At 40.7% G+C, this 13,823-nt stretch overlaps 1 pseudogene; it reads left to right on the top strand.

Moving 5' to 3' along the window:
- Positions 1-11,492: 11,492 nt before the first annotated feature.
- On the top strand, positions 11,493-13,084 carry LOC101445477 (importin subunit alpha-8-like; annotated as a pseudogene).
- The last annotated feature ends 739 nt before the right edge of the window (positions 13,085-13,823 follow it).

Raw genomic sequence — 13,823 nt, 5'->3', positions numbered from 1 at the left:
ACTCCAACCACATGGCCCTCCATCAGGCCTCAGGTGGGCTGTGTTTTTTCCTGCCTCCCCTATGGGTCCCTCCCCCTTTCTGCCAACCTAAACACTGCTCATCCTTCAAGTCTCAGGTGAAAGCTTTCCTCTTGGAGAAACCTCTCTTAACTCCCCAATCTAAATCAAGTCCCCTTGTAATACTCTCTCATGGCATGCCGTACTTTCCCTTCAGAGCATTTATTATGGTTTATAACTACATCCTTACCTGGGAAACCTTTTACCTCTCCACCAGCCTGGTGTTCCTAAGAGCAGCACCTTATCTACTTTGATAAACAGGTATTTTCCCCGTTCCTAGTACAGTGTCTGTGGCATATTCACACTCATATATATTGGTGGAGTAGTGAATTGATTGAATGAATGAATGAGTGAATGAATGAATGGCTCATTTTCCACTCTGTTTCTCTAACATTTTCTATGCCCTCTCCCAACAGATAGTAAAATGACCAGAAGCAACCATTGTGCATTTTCAACAGCATTGGCAGATTCCAATGAGATCATGTTTGTAAAAGCACTTTATATATGAATGCTAAAATTATTCTTTTCCCATAGTTTGGAGTTCTATATTGGAGACAGGCTCACTTATTGTTTTCTTGCTAATGCCTATCATGGTGTCAAATACATACTGGGCACACAATTCATCTTTATTGAATGAATGAAAATCCAGTTTCTTAGAGTAATTACACTTTTTAAAGAGTATTTTAAAATACATATGTGAATTAAAAGTAGCTTATATAGAGAAAGTAAAATGGAGTATATTTAAACAAAACAACTTGCTAACTGTTTCCCCTTAATAATCACCAAAATACACAAATATCCAATGCTTAGATGCTATTCTTAGAGGAAATGGGGAGAACAGTAAGAAGATAATGTGTTTTACAGTCTGGAGACCTGAGTTATACAAGTAACCAGATAACCTTTCACCCAACCTACCAAACCCTGACTTCCTCATTATGAAATGTACCTATTCCAAGGGGAGGCCCCAGATATTCCAAACAGGCCTCACCATTGGCCCCCACCATTGGTGACATAAGCAATAATAGCATTAGCATTAGCAAGGGAAGGAATAATTAATAACTTAAAAGGTGACCACACAAGTCAAATCTCGCTCTCTCTGCCTAGAGGAGTCCACATCACATCTCAGTGCATATTTCCGTCCTTCGCTCCCATTTCTCAGCAAGCTCTGTTCTTTCCCCCTATTTCCCAATAAATTCGTTTACTGAACTAACTAAAAAAATGTTTTAATTGAAAAAAAAATTTTTAATGAGTCTACTGGCTTTGATTTCTTATTTAGCTATTGAAAATACTTTATTGTTAGATCAATAACTGCTTTGAAGGTTGTTTAAATATGAGATTAAAATATTCTAATCAAGAATTAATTTTCCTTTAAGAAAAGATTGAAGGTAAGAATCATTTCTTCAAAGTTTATATGGGGTACCTGCCATTTTCCACAGGATGTTTGTTGGTTGTTCTATCACTAAAAGGCGAATATTGTGGAAAGGCTTTTCATGATTTTGGATATACAGGATTTGTCACTGGGGCAAACTGATGATATATGGTTAATTTATAATTCAAGAGTTAGTTGTATCATATTAACATATACAATATAAAAGGACTCAACTCTAGGATAAAAACAGAAGAAACTGGACTATTTCTGAAAACTGCTGACTGATCAACCCTGCAAACAGAACTAGCTGAAGAAAGAACTTCCAAAAAATCAAATGAAGACTTATTTTAATTTGTGCACATGCACATAGAAACCATGAAATTAATCTGTTCTGCATTAGGTGGTGCCCAAAACCCTAAAAATTCAAGTAATGTATGGCCAATAGTTCTTTAAATTACACAAACACAGCAAACAGTTGGATGGCAGGTGTTCTACTTACTGACTAGTTTTGGTAATATTTCCTGCCTTCGATTTAAAGTAATAATTGCAGACTTTTCTTAAGATACAAACTTCCCTACAGGGAATGGAGACATATTTGTTCTGGTACTAAAAATACTCCCATGTTCGGTCAGACCAAACAGTAGAGTGTTGGTTAATGTGAAATTTTACTCCTATTGGGCTGCTGTCCTCTGTTTCCTTTAAGCACACTAGCTGAGGCTCCTGGAAACCATCATATTTTATACTGGAACGGTCTCCTTGGATGCTACTTAATAAAATCTTGAAAATCTTTTTAGAAAAATATCTCATTAAGTGTCTGTCTGTATATTTCCAATGTCAAGTGCTCCAAGAAGATTGATAAAAATTTTAAACAATAAGATGTGATTCAGATTCCTAAATTTAAAAGGGAGGAGGTAAAGGTTTTGCAAAGAAATGGTGCATTTACAGTTGTTTGTTTGCCTTAGGAAAATTTGCTGAGCTTTGACTATTCTGTCCCATTCACGCCCACACCCATTCCAAAACTCAGAACAACCATAGTTTAATTCAGTAGTTATGCTGTAATGTCTATGTCCCACAATGTTTGCAGATATAAAGAATTCGTCCTGCCTCCAACTACCACATAGCCATCAATCCTGACTCCTAACTCCAATATTTTATGGAGGGCTCCAAAGGGGCACATTACTTCAAAGAAGCAGCATGCCCAGCGTCCACGTATTGCAAGGGAGCTCCCTGGAATGACAGTTCCAGTTCCGCATCTGACATTCTGCATCACCATGGCAACCCGCTTAATCTTCTAGTGTCTTGGTTTTCCAATGGAAAAAGTGACTATAAAATAACCACATTATTTTCTCAGGGATACTGAAAAGACAGTTTTTAAACTCTATTGTAGTAGGATTTACTATGCCAGTTGAGGTATCTTCTGATTTCAGTCACGTTGTTTCCTAAAAATATAAATGCATGAGTCATTTACCAGCTAATAATAATGATAAGAAGGATGATAATAGCTATCATTTTCTAGGCCTTTAATATGCAAGCAGTGAGTAGATGCTTTTAAAAACATTATCTGATGTAATCCTCACAAACATATGGTTCAACCAGGTATTTTTACCATCCACATTTTACTTATGAGGAAACTAAGACTCAAAGAAGCCAAATGACTTTCCCAGGACCACACAATTAGCTGTGGTGTAGACAGGAGCCAAATCCAGGTCTACAGGCCACAAATTATAGTTATTTCTACTATAAAGAATTATTAAGGTAAGCCAATAGAATTATAAATTATGAAGCACTTTTATAAACTTTCTGAAAATTAAAAATTACTGGGTTATATATGATGCTGAGCAACATGAAATTAATGATTGAAAATAATAAAGTTAGTGGTATATTTGGTATATGTAGTTAAGTTCATATAGTCAATAAAAATAGTTGATTAAGTTTATCAAAGAGATCAATGCAGTCAGGCAAATTAGACAATTCAGTTAAGCAAATCAGTCCATTTTTAAAAAACATTGGGTGCTCGGCTTGCTGCGCAGGCACTTAGCTCACCATGCAGGCACTCGCGTGGGCACTTGTCCCACCACGTGGGCACTCACCTCACCACACAGGACCCACATGGGCACTTGGCTCACCTTACAGGCACTTGGCTCACTGCATGGGCACTTGACTCACCAGGCGGGCACTCAGCTCACCACGCAGGCACTGGCTCGCCACGCGGGCAGGTTTTCTTTTCTTCTTTTTCACCAGGAGACCCCAGAGATTGAACCCAGTCCTTCCATATGGTAGGTGGAGGCCTTATCACTTGAGCCACATCCACTTCCCAGTCCATTTTTTTATGTTATTCATTTTTAATTTTGCAAATCAAAACCACAGTCAACTGAAAATTTCATTTCCCAACGAGTTCTATGAGTAAATAGGACATACTCACAATTAGGACACATGGATCTTTCATGATCTCAAAGGTAGTGATATAATCAGGTGGCATGGGGGCGGGGCAGGAAGGTCTGAAGACTATTTTCAGTATATCAAAGAGTTTAACAGATATTAAATATGCTTTCCAGATAAGGTGGAACAGGCTAACTAAATAATTGCCTTCCTAAGCTTTTGACCAGAATTATTTCAATTCAGTGCAGTAATCCTGATGATCTCGTCCTGATCACAAAGACTGACTGGGAGTTGCATGTGTTTTTGGTTAATAAAAATGTTGCCAAAAATATGATTACTTAATGTCATAAAAGAATATGGGCCAGGATGTTCATGCTTGTTGCAGTATTATTGTAATAGTACAAAAGGAGGGGGGGAGAGAAACAAGATGCTCATCAATAAAGGGATAACTAAATAAAATACAGCTTATTCATATAATAGAATACTACACAACTACAAAAATAAAAGGATGGATATGCTTCAAGATATTTTATAGAGTAAAAAAACAACCTGCAACAACATGTATGGATACTTTGTACCTTATTCTCCCACCTGGTTAAGAGGATGTGGACAGAGATATGTATGTATACTGAGAGAGAGAAGCATATTCTATATGTATCTTCTAAGTGCATTAATAGAAAAAGAAATGGTGAGAAAAAACCCAAACTATTGACAGCTTTTCCTGCCAGGAAGGGGGAAAAGGTGGGGGCAGGTAAATAGGGTATTTATAGACACCTCTTAGTCTAGTCTTTTATAAGGTTCGAATTTTGGACACTGAGTCCTGACTGTTTTGTAATATTTTTAAGTCCTTAATCCTTTTAAGACAGTTTTTTGTTTCCCAAATCTTTCCAGACATGGAATCAATGTGGAAGTGAAAAAAAAAAGTCATCCCTGGTGGTGAAAACTGTGTGACCTGCTAGCGTAGCCCTAAACCTTCCAGTGTGCATTACACACAGCCTCTCTACCTGGGAGTGATTGGTTCTTGAAGCATTTATAAAGAAAGCTCTGTTCCTCATTGCCAGAAATCTGGACCATGCAGCGACTCCTTGCTGCAGCCCCAAAAATGCTGCAAGCTGGTAGCGAAGCAGTGTAAACAGCTTGGGAGGACCCACGTGAAGACCCTTCAGGGACCCTGGCACCTTCCTGAAACTTGGAAGTAGTCCCACTCCTAACTGGAAGCAGGTGTGCCTGAAAGGGAAGCTGCCGTGTAAGACTACCCTGAGAGGAGCAGGACGCGCTATGCCATTCCCACTAAAGAAAACATGCGCCGGGACCCTGCTCCAGCGGCCAGGGCTGGGAGCAACCTGCTGTCTGCCCAGCTCCACTCTCTGGCACGGCGGCTGGGTCCATAATGGGAGCCACAGAAGCCCATAATGGAGGATTTGGTGCAGGGCAGGAGCACCCAAAGAGCTCCGCTGAATGTGGACGATCCCCACCCGCTCCCAACAAATGAGACTCCGTCTCCGCAAGACTTTGCAAAAGGCACTTCTTGGAAGATTCCAGTGTGAGTCTTTCAGAGTAAAAGTGGTCCAAGCTGCACATGAGGAATCAGGAGGGAAAGGAGGGCTTAGCAGGGCCTCTTCTCTCTCCTGTTTTCAGATTCAATCCAAGACTTTTTTTTCCAGTGTCTTAGTTTTCATTGGAATGGTCTAGCCAACCTCATATTTTTTGTGCTCCCTCAGCCTAAGTTTTGCCAGGAACTAGAAAAGCATGTGTCTATGCCAATATTAAGGTATTCAGTTGGGGTGGGCAGGCCCCCACAGGATAAAGGACATGGGGGGGGGGGGTCGAAAGAAAAAGCTGAGAACAGAGGAAAGAAGTATAACAATAACTTGAAGCAAAACTTCTTGACAGTGTTGCTGAGCTCCACACCTCCCTGCTTGTAGGGAGGATGCTAGGGGATGGGGCATGCCCTGTGCCTCTCTTTCCCCCTCTCTGATAAGGCAGGGATGACGAGGGCAGAGGAGGGTGTTGTCAAGAGCAGGCAGGCATGTGTGGCAATGAAAATGTGTCAGCCATGTGGAAGTCAGCCCGAGCTTGCACAGAAAGAGCAAACGGAGATACCCATTAAGAGGGGCCTCTTCCAAGTAAAAGGAAGAATACTGAGGAACTAAAACTCTGCAAGGAAAATATTGTAAAGCTAAACTGAGCGTCTTAAAAGCCATAACAAAAAAACATACCAGTTTCTTTCATTTGGTATACCCTTTCAGTATCTTAAACAGCAGACACAAAGAAAGAGCCTTTCTAAAATCTTTGGACAGAAAAAAAAGACACCCCTTAGCAGGTTTTCCTTTTATTAAAATTTACAAGTGATGAAAGAACATCATCATCATATTGCTGCTATCTATAGTCTAAAGCTTTAACTTGGAGTATTTTACCCACAAACCATCCGAGACTGCCCCTTGCAGTCACAATCATATTTTCCTTTTGAAGCACTTCCTTGGAGATCATAAGTCACAGGTTGTCCACTAAAAGCAGGTAGCTTGGAAGGCGGGGATGGGATTTTTTTTTTTCAAATTCTACTCAATTTATTCATTTTTTAAAAGATATTACATTCAAAAAATATGAGGTCCCCATTCACCCCCACTGCCCCCACCCCACCACTCCCCCCACAATAACACTCTCCCCCATCATCATGACACATCCATTGCGTCTGGTGAGTGCATCTCTGGGCATCGCTGCACCCCATGTCCCGTGTTCCACACCATAGCCCACACTCTCCCACGTTCCATCCAGTGAGCCATGGGAGGACATACAACATCCAGCAATTGGCGGAGATGGGATTTGATGTAGCCCCCAGCCGGCTGTCAATTTCTCCTTGACAGAGTCCATCCACGATCGCTTTCTCCTACCTGGCCCTGATGCCCCCGACTCAGGGTTCAGCCTCAGTAACCCCCACCAATACAGGCTCCGACAGCACGTAATCTGCGTGAAGAGCCATTCCTTTTTCCACCTGTCACCTCCCTGAGGTCTCAGACTTGGTCACCCTCCTCACAAACCCACAGCCTGCCACACATGCCCTGGTGCCACTTCCGCCCACCCCTGGATTTTAGCCACCACTTCTCTGCAGATGATTTCAATAAACAGCTCCAGCTCTGAAAACTGTTCAACACATCATGCGGGAAAGCGGACTTGGCCCAGTGGTTAGGGAGTCCGTCTACCACATGGGAGGTCCGCGGTTCAAACCCCGGGCCTCCTTGACCCGTGTGGAGCTGGCCATGCGCAGTACTGATGCGCACAAGGAGTGCCCTGCCACACAGCAGTGTCCCCGCATAGGAGCCCCATGCACAAGGAGTGCGCCCCGTAAGGAGAGTCGCCCAGCGTGAAGGAAAGTGCAGCCTGCCCAGGAATGACACCACACAAGGAGAGCTGACACAGCAAGATGACGCAACAAAACAAAACATAGAGTTCCGTGCAGCTGACAACAACAGAAGCAGACAAAGAAAATGCAGCAAATAGACACAGAGAAACAGACAACTGGGGTGGGGGTGGGGGTGGGGGAGGGGGGGAGGGGGAGGGGGAAGGGGGAGGGGGGAGGGGGGAGGGGGAGAAATAAATAAATAAATCTTTAAAAAAAAAACAAACACATCATGTGTCCTGAAAAACAAAACATGTCTGTGCTCTTGAGTCAGAAGTCCCAGTTATAGTTCGATCACTTATTCTTTTCCGTTTATTACCTGACTCTTCCACGGGAAAATAAAGTTTTATGTCAAAAAGAGTTTGTCTTGGGCATCTCAGTGCCTAGCCAGGTACTACCCAAAACTGTAACCACAAGCCATGTGTGGCTGTATTGAGTGCTTAAATAGTGGCCACTCTGAATTGAGATGTGATATAAGTGCAAAATACACACTGATTTTCAAACACTTTGTAGGACAAAAAGGAACATAAAGTATCCATTAATACTTTTTATATTGACTATATGTTGTAATGATACTATTTTGGATATATAGTGTTAAATAAAATATGTCGTTTAAACTAACAGTACCTTTTTCTATTAGTTTTTTTAATGTGGCTACTAGAAAATGAAAAATTCCAAATTGTCTTGCATTTGAGTTCTATTGGACCCCATTGGCCTTGACCATTGCCTGACATACTGTAGCTGCCCAATAATTAGTGGATAAATAAACAAGCATACAAATAAATACTACGGCTCACTGTGCTCAGCATTTAAACTTACTAAGCCTCTTTTTATTTTTGCTCTTTGAAGCAATAATTAAAATACCTATCCCACAGCACTTCTGAAGATGAAATGAGATAGTGCTGCCCAAACTTTAAAATATTACCCAAAGATATGTTCTTTTTATTTAAAGTTTGCTGAATGATCGAAAAATGAGACATACAGTGCAATTGAATAATCCCCTAATTATTAAGACATTCCTATTATCAGAACATGTAAACACCGAGAACTACTACTGTGAAAAGGGATAGGATTAATGCTGTGAAAGCCCATTCATTACCAATCTTACACAGACAGAAAACACAACCTTCAGCAGAAAATACAGGATTTGCTGAAATGATGATGGAAAAACTAGATTTCTTTGACAGCTTAGTGAAAACATAGATATATAATTGTTTTGCCTTCCAGATTTAGGCTTTCATGGGGTGTTTCCCCTTTGGAGTAATTAACCATTCTGTCTAGTAAAGTACATCTGACAAGTCAAGTAGACAATGGCTTCAGATGGGGAAAAAGGGTGGGACTTTGAACGAAAAGAAGGTAAAATTCATTCAGGAAGAGACAAACCAACATAGGAAACCGTTTTGACCAACGCTTTTCTGAAAGTCTGTTAGTAATAACCATATTCTCAACTCTGACTAATACAATCGAAATGCAAAATTTTAGGAGGAAAATCAGAACCAACTACACAGCTTTCTTCCTTGTCACAGAACAGACTTTTCAAAATATAAATGCTTAAGGTGGATAAAATTTGCCTAATGTGCAATCCAGCAAGAATTATATAGAGCTAAGGAAAAGGTGGCGATTGATCTCATTTCATGCTCCAAATTTAATCAAACAAAACATTCTTAAGCACTGACACATGCAAGCTTCTTTAAAATGCACCTTTTAGTAGAAGTCTGGGTTTCATTGTAGAGATGGAAGACAGTTCATTTTTTCACAAAAGCAGGCCCTCTCAGTCACTACATGTTTGCTGTACCCTGAAGCAGTGGTTCTCGACTACCCTGGGAACTGGGTATGATTTTGCCACCCACCCCCAAGGAGACATTTGGCAAAGTCTAAAGACATTTTTGGTTATCACATGAGGGAAGGGTGCCGCTAGGACCTAGTGGGTAGTAGCCAGGGACGCTGCTCAACATCCTGCCTTGTACAGGATATCTCTTGCCAATCAAGAATTTTCTGGTCCAAATTGTCAAGAGTGCTGCTGTTGAGAAACCTTATACTAAAAGACTAGGTGACTGTGAAATGCTTCAGGATTTTTTATCAGAGCTTTGTGCTGCACATAGCAGAATCTATAATGAAGTTGGACACATTCTTGATGGCCTGCAGCCACCGAAAATATGTAACCGTAAGTCTAAGGAAGCAAAAACATTTTTCTTGCAGTGAATGCAATAGCTCATATAGAAAAACTTAGGGATAGAGCACTAAATCAGTCTATGAGAAGTGATCAAGGAAAAAAGCAGGGCTGATGATTTGCTTGATAGAACTAAGGCAAAGTTAACTCACTAAGCCCCTGATATCCAAGAGGGCTGCACTGGGGACTTTGGAAGATATAAAAACTGAGAATTCCATTGTTACCTTCAGTAAACTTATCACAGAGCTGAAGTTAAGATAACTTGAAAAAGATCTGCGGAATAAAAGAAAACCTGGGAAGCATTGCACAATAGAAAATAAGAATCCAGGCTTTAGAGGCATCAAAGGACAAGCTGGGATTTGAATCAAGACTGGCCCTGGGGCAAGCATCTTAATCCCTCTGAGCCTCAGATTTCTCATCTATAAAATGGGGAAAATAACACCCACTTGGTGAGGCAGTTGTGAGGATCATGTGTGATTATTTACGCAAAAAGCCTTGCGTGGTGCCTACGGCACAGCTGTTATTTTCATGAAGGATAGCTGCCTTGTTTCTTCATTTCCTTAAAGGTGTTTTCTTCAAGATCACTTAAGCAATCATTGTTACACGAGATGTAAGGGAAGGCTTCTTCGAGGTGCTATGGAATACTTGGATTTTTGAAAGAAAGCTAAAACAACAACAAAAAACCTTAACACCAAAAAACTACTATAAAGGAGAGAAGTAGTAGAGGAGTTTGGAAACCTGACTTCAACAATACTGATGACAAATCTTAGATGACTTAGAAGCCTGTAAATGATGAAATATTCCCAGCTGAAAGGGACACTACTTAAGAACTCAGTATAATTTATGTTATTTCAATAAAATAAGACAAGGCCTGGAATTTGAGAAAGAACCTGATATCTATAGCTAAGTGGAAATCAAGAACTGGCTGCAGATGTTTTCCAATCAAAATTTATTTGTAAAAATATTAAAGGATCTGTATTACAGCCCCCAAAAGTTCAAAGGGTTTTTGAATCATCCACTGAGATAAAAACTAGTAAAACGTATAAACGTATAAATTTTTGTATTGCACATATTTTAAAACTTCCCACAAATGTCCTTATTAACTTCAATGGGGCTGTCATCAACAACAGATTTCTATGGTTCTCTACATTTCTCAAGAATTCTCTTACAAATATTTTAATTTTTTATCAACCACCATCCTATGAGATAAATAGGGCAGGTGTTAATAGTCCCATTTGCCAGTGAATCAACAGAGACAATGAAGTTAAGTTATTTTACAAAGACTTTACCATTAGCTGGTGGCAAAATTGGCCCTAGTACCCAGACTCTCTCTTCATCCTTCTTTCCATAACATGGGCTCACATTCTTCCTTGTCACCTACATAATTCCATTTAGCAAGTATTTTTGAGCATCTATTCAACAAAGATAAGTAGTTTACAATCTGTGCCTCAGAATCCTATGATATACATAATTATACGTAATTATAGCATGGGGGTGATATGACATTTTAAAAAGTACAAAAAAAAAATGTCCTGTGAATTGCAAGAAAAGAGAGACCTTATCAGTTAGGAGAAATCAAGAAAGATTGGAGGTGGCATTTGAGTGGGAATTGATGTGTGAGTGGCATTTTGATGGAAAGAGATGCAGAGAAGGGGGATTTAAAGAGGAAGAAGAGACCAGAATCCTTGAAGTTATTTTTCAAGGATCAGAGTGGAAAATTTTGGCTGAAGCAGAATACAACATTCCCAGGAGAAGTGAGAGGTTGACTTGGAAATTTAGATTAATGCCATGTTGTAGAAGTATTTGAATGCCTCAGTGAGGAATTCATATTTAATTCTGCAAACACTGCAGAAACTTTATAAAATGGAGTGAGAATTTCTAAAACACTTTTAGCAGTGGGTAAATCCTTGTCTATCTCCCACTGAAACCTGAGCATAATTCACTTATATATGGGTCACCCCTGGTAGTCTCAGTAAAGGTTTTTTGAAAACATTTTTTTAAATGAATGAATTAATAAATGAACTAAGGAGGTAACCATGGAAAGGAAGCAGATGGACTGGATAGGGAGCAGTAGTAAGAGTAGGCTGACTTAAAAACTTTGCCTCAGGGTAACCAAGAGAATGGTAATTATCAATAATAGGGGAATCAAATGGCACCTGGGAGCTGATTTACTTTGTCCAGTCAACGTACTTACTTCAGAGGCTCTAGAAGAGAGGCTAAGGAAATTTAAATACTGAGGCAAAGATGCACCTGTGAGGTGGCAACAGCAGATGGCAGGAGGTGTGGAGCGCCAGAAGGCCAAGAAGGATGAGAAGGCCTTAAAGAGAAGCACATCTCTGAGCTTTCCCCAACCCACTTCTGAGAAACGCACCAAAGAGGACAGCCTTGCCCTGGATGAAATAAGCAGTGGCATGAACAACCCAGATCCAGATCTAGGTTTCCAGGCCACCCAGGCAGCCAGGAAAATGCTGTTCCTCTAAAACTGATTATAGAAGCAGGGCTCAAACCCTGGTTGGAGGAGTTTCTGAAGTCATCGCTGTACCCTTTTGCAGGTCAAGGCAGCCTGGGCCCTGACCAACATTGCTTCTGGGACATCAAAGCAGACCTGAGCTGTTGTTAAATGAGGAACTACCCAGTCCTTGGTGGGACACTTGTACTCCCCTGAACATGATTGTGTGTGAATAGGCAGCGTGGGCTCTCGGTAACATAGCAGGTGATGATGGCCCACAGTTTCGATGCATTATCTCAAGCAATGCCATCTCGCATCTGCTGCCCCTGGTTTCACCAACCATACCAATCACATTGCTGAAGAACATCACATGGACCTTCTCCAACCTGTGCCGTAATAAGAACCCATACCTTTGCTCCAAAGCAGTGAAGCACATGCTACCCTTATTCTTTTACCTCTTGCAGCACCATGGCAGTGAGGTTCTCTAAGACATCTATTTTGTGCTCACTGATGGCTGCAATGAGCGCATCAGCCACATGATTGACACAGGAGTCCTGACCAGGCTGGTCCAGTTTATGAGTAGCTCAGAAGTGAACATCTCGACTCCTTCTCTGCACACAGTAGGGAACATTGTCATGGTAACGGATCACCAGTTCCAGGTGGCAATGAATACAGGCTTGCTGAGCACACTGCCCTAGCTCCTCTGGCACCCCAGTTCTTCCATCCAGAAGGAGGCAGCCTGGGCCATGAGCAACGTGGCTGCGGGGCCTCACCAGCACATCCAGCAGCTGAGTGATCACAGCACTCTGCCGTCCTTAGTCTCTGCTAAAAAACAGGGAATTTAAAGTCCAGAAAGAGATTGTCTGCATAGTGGCTAACTTCACAATGGGGCACACCATGGACTATTTCACCCAGTTTGTCCACTCCGGAGTCCTGGAGCCACTGGTGAATCTGCTCACTGTCCAGGACGCCAAGATTGTTGTCATCCTCTATATCATCCCTTATATCCTCCAGGCAGCAGATAAACTTTAGGAGAAGGAGAATCTATGTCTTCTGATAGAAGAACTCGGATGGGTTGGTGACATTGAGGCTTTACAACTTCACGAGAACCGTCAGATTGCCCAGACTTGCTTGAACATTATTGAGAACCACTTTTTTGAGAAAGAAGATAGCATAATTCTCCCAGACCTGGACCAAGAGCACAATCTCTTAAGCCTATATCCAAAAAATAAACAAATCAAGCAAACAAACAAAAAAGCCTAAGTCTTCGCAATTTCTAAACCAACAACCAAACCCTACAGGATAACTTCTTTAAGAAGCATCACTCCTATGTCTTAGTATATTGCAGGTATAAAACTTTTTAAACTTAATGCTAATAAAATTTTCTGAGATTTCTGTCAAAAAAGGAAAGTTAAGAAATAGAACCAGTCTGGGCAAGGAAATGCTGAAAGTTGATAGAATCAATAGAGTGTTACATAAGTTAGTTGAAAAGTTGCGTTTCTATATTTTGGTGCAAATATAAAACCTGGATTGACTGTTTTGGTAGAAACACTATAAGGTGTATGGTATATTTTCTCAATAAATAAAAAGTGTGGCTGTCTAAAAATTTTACTTTGGTGAAAAGTGGAGGTTTTAAAGATTATGATAATTAATTACCTGTGACAATACTGGAACCTTGAGAAGAATACTAGATATTAGGTTACTGCCTCAGGAAATCTGTGCAATTCATCTCTGTATGATCCCTACCCTTAAAAAGTTCAGAAATTGGCCAAGTGGACTGGCACACAAATAGCTGCCCAAAGCAGTAAGTGCTAAGAAAGAGGTATAATCACACAGCAATGAGATAGCAGCTAAACATATCAAGAGACTTTCTCAATGAATGAATGAGTGGATGAAGTAAGTGAATGAATCAGTATATGAGTGAATAAGTATTGGGTCAGCAAGCCTACAGAATGCAAAACTATTCATTCTGTGCATTTAGTTTTTATATATTCCATATCAA

Source organism: Dasypus novemcinctus, chromosome 7 (genome assembly GCF_030445035.2).
Source record: "Dasypus novemcinctus isolate mDasNov1 chromosome 7, mDasNov1.1.hap2, whole genome shotgun sequence".
Classification (NCBI taxonomy): domain Eukaryota; kingdom Metazoa; phylum Chordata; class Mammalia; order Cingulata; family Dasypodidae; genus Dasypus; species Dasypus novemcinctus.
The sequence above is the reverse complement of the archived record's forward strand: the minus strand, read 5'-3'. Positions and strand labels throughout refer to the sequence as shown.